This window comes from Pteropus medius, unplaced genomic scaffold (genome assembly GCF_902729225.1).
Source record: "Pteropus medius unplaced genomic scaffold, Ma_sr-lr_union100, whole genome shotgun sequence".
In the NCBI taxonomy this organism is placed as follows: domain Eukaryota; kingdom Metazoa; phylum Chordata; class Mammalia; order Chiroptera; family Pteropodidae; genus Pteropus; species Pteropus medius.
This window is the reverse complement of record NW_024349800.1, coordinates 61,176,839-61,182,285: the sequence shown is the minus strand read 5'-3', so window position 1 is coordinate 61,182,285 and position 5,447 is coordinate 61,176,839. Positions and strand designations below refer to the sequence as shown.

Below are 5,447 nucleotides of genomic sequence, written 5' to 3'. Positions count from 1 at the left end.
AGGTGTCTTCATTTAGTCCCAGGGCTTTAAATTCCCCTTTTTACATTATGACTCTCAAATTCACATCTCCAGCCAGCCAGGCTAATCGGTCCAACTTCCTATGAGCATCTCCTCTTGTGTTTCTAATAGACACGTCAACTTAACATGTCCCAGTCTGCATTTTCACCCCCAAACCTGCTCCGAACAATCCCGGCGAGGCGCCCAGCCACCCACCTCACCTCGTCACCGTTGATTTCTCTCTTCTTTTCTCACAACTACACCCAATCTATTGTTGGCTCCACCTTCAACAATATACTTGTCCACCAATGAGAAGTGTATCTATTTCTCGTTGCCCTTGTCCAAGGACTGTTATATCTGGGTTGGATTCCTGGAAGAGATTTGCGATCAGTCATCTGCATTCTAACCTTGTCCTCTGCGGTGTCTGTTCCCCACACAGAGGCCTGGATGACACTTCGGAGCATAAACTGGACCATGTCACTCCTCTGTTCGAAATCCTTCAATGACTTCTCAATACACTTAGAATCACACTGAAATGGCTAACCATGGCTTCAGAAGGAATATTTGAAACACCCGTATTTAATAACTGGTAGGGGTTTATTCACGTCTAAGTTTCTATATAAATAAAAATTTTAAATATATTGCCTTTTAAATATACTCTATTTTCTAAATAAAGCAACCTATATTTGCTTATCTACATAATAAAACTGCTTACAAAATGATGTAAGCCGTTACACAGAGCACTTGTTCTAATACTTTCTAAATTATTTGTTGTTTTTCGGTAATTATTGGTGTGATCTTTTGTTAGATATGCTCTCATTAAAAAATAATGCCCCTATTGGAGCTGATTTGACAGAGGGAAATGTAACAAACTCTTCCAATACCTTCCCCATTGAATCAGTAGCCACTAGGTAAGTTGTAGACTCAAAATCGAGAATTTCTCTTGATAACTACATTATTTGGGGTAATAAATTGTCCCTCAGCTTGAACTAACAGCAATTATATGCAAACATTTTCTGATTCTTACAATATCGTCTTGAGATTCTTACATATTCAACATCTTATTATTGGCTAAATCACAGAAATCTTTCACAGAGTGCCATATTAATGCGGCTGAGCCAGGCCTTCCTGCCAAGGTCATGGCATGGCGGCTGTGCATCCTCTCCCACGCGACTCAGTTCTGACTCCTGGCTCAGACACCCACATAAATTTTAAATGACTTCCCTTTGTTTTAGTTTTCTTGCCTGTAAAATGGGGCTGATGATGATTATAATATTCGAATGAGTTAACATGCTCAGAAAACACTAGATACGCAGTAGCTCTCACTTTGCTAGGAAAACCAGTGTTGTCGGTGCCCTTGGCTGCAAGGCTGTGGTGGGTTGTACCAAAGGTGTGCCCCAGATGGAAGTGACATTCAGTAAGAGTGGTGGAGAGAGGGAGGTGCACCCTGGTGTCCTCGGGCCCTTCCTTCCTCCGCAGTCTCCCTACTGTCCATACCTGCTATTCCAAGAGAGGCCCAAATGCTTGGCTACTGCCTGTGCGGGCCCCCACCTGGCTGCTCCCCCAGGCTTTCTCTAGCTCTCTCTGAGCCAGAATCCCGTGAAGGCTGTCATCCCCACAGACAGGAATGGGTTAAGTGGGCAGTATAACGTAGCCATGGCTGGCTGGCTGGCTGGCTGGCCACCAGGTGATCCACCAGGCGTCCCTTCTCCCTTTGCTGGAGGGAGCCATTGATGGTGGCCAGAAGGTGGGATCTACGTGGGGCATGGGCTGACGGATGTACTGGCCAAACATCAGAGGAGGCCCGCGATTCTACCTTTCACCTATTCCCCCCTGGTCACACTGGCTTCCTTTTGTTCCTCAAACACACCAAGCCCGGTCCTGCCCCAGGGCCTTTTCACTCTCCCTGGGATAGAGCCCCTCATATTCCTGCTCAGTGCTCACTGCATTCTTATCTCAGCTCACCCCGCCCCACCTTCACAGAGGTCTCCCTGATGACCTATAAAAATTCTGTTCACTTGTCCCACCTGTCGCCCTCTGTGCCTACCCAGCTTTAAAGCATTTATCGCGCCTGGAAGTCATGTTTTACATTTATCTGTTTTCTATCGCTCTGCCATAATAAATATGGCTGACATAACAGATGACAAATACTGTTGCAAAAACTCTTGGAAGGTGTAGGAAATGCTGAAAATTTAGAAGAAACAAGTTTTAGAACAAATTACACAGGTTTGTAATTTGAAAGTTCACTGTACAATTGGATAAAATATAGACTTTTTTTTTTTAATATAAACATTTCTAACAAGTCCCTGCTCATGGTCATCTCAAGATCCCGTTTCAGTAATTGAACGCAGAAAAGAACTACTTTTGAGGAGGCATTAATGGGAAGATGCACCAGGGAGAAGATATTCTGGACAGTAAATCATTTCTTTTATTAAAACAATATTTTGTGGTAAAATTGTGTCCACGTAGCCATGGAAGGATTGGCTGCTTTGACTAAAATAATAAAAGAACTCTGAGATAAGTGCCACTGGTAAAATCCATCCATTACCTCATTCACCAGCAGGAAGTAGCAGCAAGAATTGCAGGCAGAGGTACATACATTGCTGTAGAATGCCGTGGATATAGCTAATTTTATATACACAAGACCTTTTGGATGTCGTGGGATTGTTACTGTACTCTGTAGCGAGCCGAAGTCTATGAAAGTTCTTCGATGCACATAAAAGGTTGTTGGACAGCTCATGGTGAAATACTTAAAAGATCTGTCAGATGAGTTATCTTTTCTCTTTCTAAACAAAAAGGCACGTATCCCCTGTGATGACAAGTGGCTGTCAGTAGTATACTACCGGGAAGATATCTTCCAAGTTGTGAATACATTTAATTGGTCCCTTTGGGGCAAAGGGGTTTTAACAAAGCAGCTGAATGGCTGGGTGTGTTGACTGGTCTTATCTTCATATTTATGATCACAGATGTCCAGGGCCCCTAATGCTGCCTGACAATTAACCAGATATCTGATTTAACTCTCCTATTTCCAAGATATATTATGCCTTTGCTCTGTCCTCAGACCTTGTACAACCCTCCCACTTCCACGCTCGGCTGATGACTTGCTTCCCGTTTCCGGGGGAACGATGAGAAGAGCCATCCACCATGTTCCCGCCAGTGCCTATGTCTGACTGACACGTCTCCCCTTCTTTCCTGGTTCTGCCACAGATGAACTGTCTACGAGGACCCCACCCCTCTCCTCAGCTCAGTGATACCACCCTGAAATCATTCCCTCTCTCTTTTGCCCCATCATTTCTCTCTGAAAGTTCATTTCCATCAGCTTATAAACATCTTAAGCGGGCAAAGAAAGAAAAACATGTAAAAGTCTCATTTCACTTTACATTGCCTACCAGCTATGGCTCCTCCGCCTCTGTCTACAACAAAATCCCCACACAAGTGGTCCACACTCTTCTCCCATTCTCTGTTGAACCCACTCTGTTTGGCTTTCAACCCCAACAATGAAGCCACTCTTGGCAAGGTCACCGATCCCAACTTCCTAACCTGGTCAGCCCCCAGTCTCCACCTTGCTGCAGTTCTCAGCAGCATGTGACATAGCTGACTGCACTTTTGGACACATTCTCTTCACTTGGCTCCCAGGACACCACATTCTACTGGCTTTCGTTCTGCCTCGTGGGTATTCATTCTTAGCCTCCTTTTGTGGATTCTCCTTCCTGGTCCCCGCTTCTGTATGTCTCAGCCCTCTGATCTCTCTCTCTCCACATTGACTCTTGATGACCTTGACTCCCAAAGTTATGCCTCCAGTTGTTGCCTTACCTTGAACAGCAAACACATCTATTTGGCAGCATACCCAACATCTGCACGTGGATACTGAATAGGCATCACTAACTTAAACATACCCCAAAACAAACCCTTGATCTTTTCCCTCCAAACTGTATCATGAGCCCACACAGAAGTATTTGCCATCTCAGTTAAACGGCACCTGAATTCTTACATAGGTTCACACCCAAAACATTGTGGTCATTCTTAGCTCTTTCTCTCCTACCCCACATCCAATCCATCAGGAAAGGCGTTTTGCTTATACCTTTGAAGGTGACCACTTCTCATCAGCATCACGTCTCACCCTACAGCAGCCCACACCTGGGTTATTTCGGTGGCCCCCCCTCGGCCCCCTTACGACCTATTCTCCAGAGCCCGGATGAATCCCTCTGAAACACAAAGCAGCTGCTGTCACTCTTTTGCTTTGCACCTCACTGAGAATACGCTGATGCCCTCGCTATAATCCACAAGGCCTTCGTCATGACCCGGCCCCGGTCACCCTTCTGACCTCATGCCTTCTCCCACCTCCTCCTCGCTTATTAAGGACTGCCCTACTATCCAGGTCTGGGGCGCTAATCCTCCAAATATGTGCATGGCTGGGCACCCCACTTCTTTCGTTTCTTCTCAAATGTCACCTTTATTTGAGAGGCCTTTCTTTCTTAATTTCATTTTCCTTAGGGCAGTTTTTTGCCACCTGACATTTTTATATGAATGTAATTATTTATTCATGTATTTATTATGAGTCTCCCCCAGCTAGAATGCCAACGTCATGAGGTAGAGATTGTTTTACTTCACGGTTTTATTTCTTGTGCCTAAAACAGTGTCTGAAACAGTCTGCCCCTACTTAGTCAATAACAGCTTCACCCCTCCAGTTGCTCATGGCAAAAGTCTTGAAGTCATCAACGACTCCTTTCTTTTTCACACAGTCTGCTTCTTGTCCATCAAAATATCCTTATAGCTCTGCCTTCAAAATCTGTATGTATTTCCAGATTCTACTTATCACTGTTTCCACTGCTTTTACCTGGGTCAAGCTACTGTTATAACTTGTCCAGATTAGTAATAGTCTCCTGACTTGTCTCCCAACTTCTACCTTTTCCCCCTAGCACCCTATTCTCCCCTCAACAGCCAGACTAAGCTGTTGAACAGATGTCAGATCATGTAAATTCCTCCAAAATCTCCCCCAATTTCTCCAAGTTAAAGTCCTTAAAACCATATTTTTCTCCAACCACATTTTCTACTCTTTCTTTACCTCCTGTTCCAGACACTCCATGACCATTTTGCTGATCCTTAAATGACACAGCATTAGGCTCATGACTCAAGGCCTTGGTCCTTGCTGTTCCCTCTGCCTGGAATGATTTTCCCAACATGGCTCTTATTCACCTGCCTCAAAGGTCACCTTCTCAGTGAAACCTTTCCTGATCACCCCATTAAAAACTGAAACAACCTTATAGCTCCCATTCTCCTTTCCTGCTTTTTCCTTGGCATTCATCGCCTTTTATCGTATCATAAATTTCCTTATTTATTTTGTTCCTCCCCCACCAAAATATAACTTCCATGAAGGCAGGGACTTTGTTCACTGCTGAATCCCCAGGACCTAAAACAGCACCTGTTTAATTAAAAAAAAAAAAAAAAAA

General features: G+C 44.3%; 1 long non-coding RNA gene across 1 annotated transcript in view; it reads right to left on the bottom strand.

Moving 5' to 3' along the window:
- Window positions 1-2,405: 2,405 nt before the first annotated feature.
- The window catches only part of LOC120622073 (uncharacterized), a 4,841-nt gene continuing 1,799 nt past the window's right edge, over window positions 2,406-5,447 (bottom strand). Inside the window, exon 2 of the long non-coding RNA XR_005658413.1 lies at window positions 2,406-5,419. This is a non-coding gene — a long non-coding RNA (uncharacterized LOC120622073). The remainder of the gene's footprint in view (window positions 5,420-5,447) is intronic.